Genomic DNA, 8,350 nt, shown 5'->3' with positions numbered 1-8,350 from the left:
TATTTGCTTCCTCTTGCTGTTTTGTTGTTGTTGTTGTTGTTTTGTGGGGGTTTTTGCAAGAGATTTATTCAGCATCTTCTTCATCGACCAAAAACATATTTTTTTTTTTTGGCAAGAGATTTATTACAGAATCTTCTTCACCAACCAAAACCATGTTCTTAAACTTGTTATAGCACATTGCAGACTTTTCCATGATAATCTGACTCACTTTAAATCACCATATTTTTTTCCAGTGCTGTAATCATCTCTGTGTGTTTCTGAGCTTGTTGTCTTATACCTGAAGCAAGTTTATCCAAGTCCTCAATACACCTGTTCACATCAAGATTATCAATTTTGAGTGATTTTTAAAAAAATTTCAGCATGCAGTCTTTGAAATCAAGAATCCATTGTCGTTTCTCATGTCTCCACTTTCTTAACTTCTGGCTTCTTTCCTTCATCTTTATTTTGCTGCTCAGTTTCATTTGTTCCTCTTGCTTGAGTTTTTTATCTGCTGCCTCTTTCTTATGTTGGCCTTTCAGCATATTCCTTCAGTGAGCAATCTGAAAGTTTCTTCTACCTTTTCTCTTCTTTTCTCCTTGATCATCTTCTTCCTTTTCAGAATCAGAGGTTAATGTAAACCCTGTTTTAGCTTTTTTTTTTCCCTTTTTGATTCATCTTCTTTTCCCCCCCGCCCCCCGCCCTTTTTTGTCTGGCTCTTTTCTTGGCTTATCTTCTTTCTGGCCTTCTTCATTTTTTAAAGTTGTATTTTAGGTTGTTTTTACCTCTTGGCCCCTTTTCTTACTTTTGTCTTCTCCAATTACCATGTCACTCTCAGAAGGACAGGTCTGTTTTATCATTTTGGCTCTGCCTCTTGGTTTTGGAGGCTTAACTTCTGTGGCTGCAAGTCATCCTCTGTGAGGACTCGCTTTTAGATGAACAGATACTGATGCTGTTGTCACTACTCTGCCTCCTCGGTTTCTACTTGCTTTTCTGCCTTTCTCTTTCTCTCTCTTCTGGCAGCTTTTGGAGTGGCTATGTCAGTTGCTTTAGTCACATCCTCCTTGCTGGCTTTTTCTTCATCGTCAGTATCTTCTTTTGAAACATTAGTTTCCTTTTCTTCAATTTGAACATCAGATGATGCATTAGATTGCTTAGCTGATGGCTGCTGACTTGAAATTTTCACTTTTGTATTGTTATCTATCTCCCAGAAACATTCATTAAAGCCTTTTTGTTTATTTGGTTTTCGTACTTTTCCTTTTTTTTTTTCTGAGTAAGGAACTATATCCTTTGGACCTAAAAAAGCAGTCTCATGAGTTTCAAAAAACAAACAAACAAACAAAAATGGGTAGTTTGTTTGTGGGTAGCTTTAGAGTTCCTCAGAAACTTTATCTATGCATTATTTGATCTCATTTATTTAAGGGGAAACTAAAAGGTTATAAATGTGAATAAGGTATAATTTTAATAATTATGAGTTAGAACAGATAATTGATGAACTTGAAATTATACCATCGGACTAGTGGACAACTTAGAGTTATGTCTTTTCATGATGATCAAGGCCTAATGTATATTCTGATTTGGTACTGAAAATAAGTTCAGTTTCATGTGGACCAGTTAATTAAATGAAATGATAATACAGTCCTTGTAGACAACAATAAAACAAAGTATATAGGGATTTTAGTCACAATCCTATATATTAGTGATATTTTCATAATGCATTCAAGTACACCAAGAAATTCCTTCCAGCATTCACTAATTGTCCTGGGGGTCCTTGAAGCTTGTCCATATTACTGAGTCTCAAACTTAATGTCCCATGTTTCAGATTTCTGTCACGGCAACATACCACTTCTGGTATCAAAATCTGTGCCAGTTAGGTATTGCGGCATTAAAAACAAAACAAAATTCAAAAACACTTTATTGTATCACAACTTTGAGATTCAGAAGTTCACATAAATAAAACTGGGAATAGTTTATTTCTATTTCTTAGTGACTATTAAAAATTTTAAATACACAAAATAATTTTAATAAGATAAAAGGAAAGATAAGTAAAAGTAAAATGTTACAATGTCTATGCTCTAAGAAGTGATAAAATACCAATTTATATATTAAATTGGAATAAATCAGAGATATGACATATAATGTCTAGTGTAACCATTTAAAAGAGTTAAACAATATTTAGAAATCAAGATAGAGGAAACTGAAATCTAAGTTAATTAATACAACAAAGGCAATAAAGGAGGTAAAGAGGAATACAAATCAGATAGATCAGACAGCAAAAATATAAGATGTTAAATTTAAACACAAATATAGTAGTACCTACAAGAAATGCAAGTGAACCAAATATTTCAAATAAAAGACAAAGATTATCAGATTTAAAAGATTAAAACATATGCTGCTTTCAATAGACACACCTTAAATACAAAAATATAGGAATATTTAAAATAAAAACTTTGTTAAAAAGCATGCAAATATCAACCAAAAGAAGGAAGAGTTAGCTACATTAATATCAGCTAAAAATAGGTTTTAAACAAAATAGTGATAAATTAATAGTGATAAAGAAGTATATGTTATAATGGCAACGGGGCTTAAAATATTATGTGCCTAATAACATAGTATTAAATGTCTAATGCAGACAAAATGACATAATTTACAAAAAGAAGGAGACAAACCCACAATCATATTGGAAAAATTAACATTTTTTACTTCTGTATTTGAGGACATAAACTGACAAAAATCAATTAGGATACAAAAGATTTCAGGAGCAAATCAATCACATTGACCTTATTGATGTATATAGACCATTACACCAAGCAACTGCCGAATGCCTACTCTTTTCAAGAGCACTGAAAGGAATATTTACCAAAATTGACCAAATGCTGAGCTAGAATACAAGGCTCAACAGATATTAAATAAATTGTACAGAGTATGTTTTCTTACCAAAATTGTATTAAGTTTGAACTCAGAAACAAAATATAACAAGAAAATACCCAAAACGCTCTAAGTTACATACTTTGAAACAAAAGCCATGAGTCAACAAGGAAATCATAATGGAAAATGGAAAGTATTTTTAAAAGAATGATGGTTAAAATGGAACACATTAAAACAGAAGGATCAGCTCTAATGTAGGGTTAAAGGGAATTGTGTAATCTTTACTGACTACATGAGGACAAAGAAAACTGAAAATCAGATCTAATCATCTGTGTGAAAAACAGAGAAAAGCAAATATTAAACACTATGAAATAGAAGGGAGGTAATAATAAAAATAAAAGACGAAATTAATGAATGCCAAATACATGTACAACAGAAAAAAATAACAATATCAAATGTTTGGTTTTTTTGGTTGCGCTATAGCAAAACTGACCTAAGATAAATATAAATTTCTGAAAAGCGTTGTTTTAAACACTTCTGCTCTGCCTCACCTCCACTTGATTGACCTTTTTTAGGCTCCCAAGTATAAACAACTTAGAAATGTAAGTTTGAGGAAGTTAACGTCTCCTGGGGTAACCCTTGGCCAATGTTGCCTATTAGCTAATGAAGAAACATTTTTCATTTCCAGGACTAGGATAAACAATTCTGAGGAGCAGCCTTCACACCTACTTACTGGATTCTAGGGAATCCAACCCCAATGTACTCAGAGTAAACAGCTTGGTTAGCAAATCTACCCTGACTTTCCTCGCTCTCTCTTATTTCCTCACTCCTGTTTTATGGGATAATTACCTTCTTCTAAGTCTTTGTGTCAGGATCTGTTTTTATATATTTATTTTTCTTTTTCAATACAGGGAAAAACAGTCCAATGTCATTTCACATAATTTGGATCTGTAAAGTAAAACCTCTCACAAAAAGCCTCAGGCCATATGGTGTCATAAGCAGATGCTACTAATCATATACAAATTCTCCTAGAGAACAGGAAAAGAGGGAAAACTTCCAAACTCATTGTATAAGGTGAGCATAACCTTGACATCAAAGCCTGACAAGGAGATTAAAAGAAAAAGCAGGCCAGTCTCTCTCACAAATATAGATGTGAGAAATTCTAAACAAAAAAATTAGCAAATTGACTGTAGTAATACATAAAGGAGGGTAACAGGTCACAAATCTTTGGGATTATTGCAGTAATATAAATGTAGTTAAGCATTTGTGAACTCCATTAATATTATTCACCATATCTACAGAATGAAGGAAAAGAATCATGGACTCAATATATGCAAAAGTATTTGAAAAATCCAATATCCTCTCATGATAAAAAATGCTTAGCATGCTATAAATTGAGTGAAAATTTCATAATCTTATAAAGGTATAAAATTACGTAGGTGCACATATACTGGTACTAGAGCAAATACCATACATAATGATGAAATGTTGAAAACTTTCCCTGTCAATTGGAGAATAAGGCAAGGGTGCCTGCACTCATCCAAACAAAATCATTAAAAATAGGAAAAAATCAGAATCATGTGCCAACTGATGGTATGCAATGGGAATACAGCATCACTTTTGGAATATTCCTGCCAAGATAAATAACCTAATCTAATTATGAGGACACATCAGACAAACACCAATAGAGGGATCTTCCACAAAGGAAGTGCCTTGTAATCTTCAAACACTTCACGGTCAAAGCAGTCAAGGAAAGACAGAGGAATCAAGAGACAAAGAAAGACTAAAGAGACATGACAGCTTAAATCAATTTGTGATTCTGAACTAGGAGTTTTTGCTTTAAGAGACATTATTGTGACATTGGTGAAACCTGAATGGGATGATTTTTAGAAGATAGTGATGCATCAATATTAATTCCCTGCTCCTGATGGTTGTAATATGATTATTTATGAGAATGTCCTTATTTGCAAGAAAGTATTTCAGGCTGAGAGGGCTTTGGCTCTGCAATTTAGTCTCAAATTGTTTAAAGGGGAAACAAGTCCTCTGTATGGCATGTGCAACTTTGCTGTAAGTTTAAGATCATTTTTTTTTAATTCCTACAATTTATAAGGGAAACCTACATTGTTAAGGTGATTTTACCTTTTTAATTATTTAAATAATTCCGTGATTTCAAATTTGGCTTCTTTAAAAGGAATCAGAGTTTACACAGAAGATCCTTTCCAGAGCTATATAATTAGGTCAAATCTGTCATTGTGTCGGAATCAGCTCCTTTGCAGGCATAAAGAAAAGAATGGGTGTTTACTTTTTCATTGTACTTCTTATTCTTACTACTAAGGATGAATGTATTTTTAAAAAATCATTTTGAAAAAAAATCATTTTGGTCTTTTGCGTTATGTTCTAAACCTCCATTACATGTATTAAATATGCTCATAAACCTGTATTGGTATAATAATATAACTTGATACCATGCAAGAGGAAAACATAAACAGTGCCTGAAAGACTGCACTGTTTGTATCTAATAAACTGTTTCCGAATATGTATGCTTAGTTATAATGACTATGTGGATTTTAAGGTGCTATGTTTGATGTCTTGACATGATTTCAACAAGGGTAGACTTTATTTCACATTTTTTATGGCTAAAAGTGAGGAGAAGTGGTGGACTGTACTGCATATTACTAAACTACTTTGGTTTTCTGATAAAAGAAAGGTGTTGATGTTTATCAGACTTTACAGACAGACCATTAATTCTTGACAAAGCAATCTACTGTGAAATTTTCCCAAATGGTATTCTACTTATGTATTTGCTAATTAGAAATAAGAGTTTTGCCTGATTAATACAATTATGAGTATATTGTGTGAAATAGAAGCTAATTTTTTCATTAGAGTAATAGTGGTATTAAAATTAAGCAATTTAGACAATTGAACTTTGAATAATCAGTAGGATCAGTATTGTCATGGTTATAATTACTTCCACAAAACATCATTTCTACTTTTCATATGCACTTTGTGTGAATGACATGACTTATGATTATCATGAAATTGTTTTGGTCATTATAACAACCACTGAAGAATTTTTGCAGTTAAGCAACAAATGAATTGCCATTAATTCATAAAGGGTGTATTTATCAAATGCTTAGTATTTTCCACATATGGCACACAAGAGGTATTAAGGTTGAAATAAAAATGCTGTTAAGATATGAGTGTTTTCTTATGATGCTAAACAAATTCTATTATCTCTTTAAAAAACCTGAAACTAAAAATAATTCTAATTTTAAACTTAAAATATTTAAATATCTATTGTGTATCCATTATTTACAATTCTTGAGCAATGTATGAGGTATCAAGATAGATGAAGAATAGCAGTAGAGTCATAGAATACAGTATAATAAAATAAGGGAAACAATGTAACATTAATACAGTTTGAATCTGATAATTTTAATAAGAATGAAGCAAAACCAATTGATATAACATAAGGTTAGGGTTAGACCATAAAGGAGATATAAAGCCTTGAGTAAATTTGTGGGTGACTTACTTGAGTTTTGTTTCTAACTCTATGAGAGGGCTGTTGATGATGCTTTCTTCTTAGCCCTTTCCATGGACTTCCCTATCGTGTTTTATGTCCAAGTAATATTTTAAAAAATATTTTGAAAATATGTACTCATGTAAAGTGAATTTTCTTTTGTATAATAATTGAAGGGTTTTTTTTTTTTTTTTTAATTTAGTAGGGAGATATTTATATACAAAGTAATACAGGTGTCCAACACACATAGCATAAAAAAATCATGAAAGTATTATGCAGTGGTACATGGTCACATCAAATACTAAGATGATGCCATCAAAATGAATGAAATTTGAGTGTCAGAGGGAGTAGACTGATGGAGATTAAGATTTGATGGAAGAGAAACCAGGCAAAGAAGGAAGAGCATTTCAGTGTGAGGGTATATCATGGGCAAAGACCCAAGGTCAGGCATAGATACGGAGTGCTTGATAAGAAAGGACAGTGTGCCTGAAATGCAGATATGTAGCAGGGTGGAAGAGGAGACTGGACATAAAAGTAAGGATTGGTTTTTGTGGCACCGTCCAGGCCTTATGGAGAGTCTTGCTGTTTATCATAAGTGCAGTGGAAAAAACAAGCATTTTCAATGAAGAGGTGATGTGTATGCATTCGTGAGGGTGAGGGAGATAAGGGTACAGGGGAACATTTCTAATTTTAAAGGATTACCTTCTTTAAAGCAAAGAATTACTAGAAAGAAACCAGAACCAATGTGGTAGAACAGATAATAATTTCAGTCACACAACACTGCCATTTTTTTTTTTATACATTTTAGAAACGTAAAATAGTTGAAAACAGTTAAAACACTTTATTCTGGTTAAATGTTTGCTCTTTGGTTTTCTTTCCCCTCCCTCAACTTCTCTCCAAAAGGTATCTGGGTTCAAGCAACCACACTGCCCTTGGAGTCCCCACTGGTCTCTGTGGCAGGGTGGTTTCTCTCATAGGTTCCTGGCCTAGTAGCTACTGAGATACAAATGATTCTATTGTGCTGTAAACCACTTATCCAACTCTGACTAGACTGACCTGACACAGTGGCTCCTTATTCCAATTGCAGCCTTTGTTAGATCCACAGATATTCTTAGCAGTTCCAGGTCCCATCCCTAACAATACTCCCACTCCACCATTGCCACCTGGGAAATGAGAATGCATCCTGATCCTCTATAGAACATGTGTAACCAATAGACGCCATGTATGTCACCTAAGATTCTTCTCTGTAGCCACTGCCTCCACCCATATGTACTATTGCAGAATATGGCACAAGGCCAAATGGAGCCTTTAATGGGTTTCTTCCAGGGAATTGGGTCACTAGTTTCAGTGTTCTCCTCTTACCCTTCTGGAAGTTTCTACTGAATATCCACGAATACCATCATGTCCATCCACCATGAGCACAAATATGCACACATAACCTTGAGTTTCCTCATACAGAGGTGTAGGGTAAGGACACTGATGTTGAATCCTTTGCCCTTTACCTTCTTCTGAGGGCAGGATTCCCCCCAAACCACCCCACCCCCCACCACATGATATTCTAAGATCTCTTGCATACAGGGAAACAGATATTCAAGGGCACTAGTACTGACTCACAATTTGTTAATAAGAGGTTGACAAATTTAGAAAACCTTCCAACTTGACACTATTATATTGCTAGGGATTTTTTTCTTTAAATTTTTTCATTGGCCGTAAAAGCTAAGCATTGACTGGTTTTGATTTTTTTTTCTGCTCTTGCATTTCTACCACAACAGTTCTAATTCTTACCTCTCATTCTGTTTCTACCTCAAAGCATATATATGACATTAGTTAACCAAGCATAAGTCTAATGCAGCGACATTAAAAATGAAATAATTTATTTCAAAAGAGATTGCATCATTACATGAGGAAGGCAAGCATCTATAGCAGTAATCTAGAAGGTAGAGGATTGGACTAGGTTGATGGTGATAGAAATGACAAAAAGTGAAT

At 33.6% G+C, this 8,350-nt stretch overlaps 1 pseudogene; it reads right to left on the bottom strand.

The window, feature by feature from the left end:
• Positions 1 to 309: 309 nt before the first annotated feature.
• On the bottom strand, positions 310 to 7,780 carry LOC109452036 (PC4 and SFRS1-interacting protein; annotated as a pseudogene).
• Positions 7,781 to 8,350: the final 570 nt, after the last annotated feature.

Source organism: Rhinolophus sinicus, linkage group LG01 (genome assembly GCF_036562045.2).
Source record: "Rhinolophus sinicus isolate RSC01 linkage group LG01, ASM3656204v1, whole genome shotgun sequence".
Lineage (NCBI taxonomy): Eukaryota > Metazoa > Chordata > Mammalia > Chiroptera > Rhinolophidae > Rhinolophus > Rhinolophus sinicus.
This window is presented reverse-complemented; position numbering and strand designations above follow the sequence as displayed.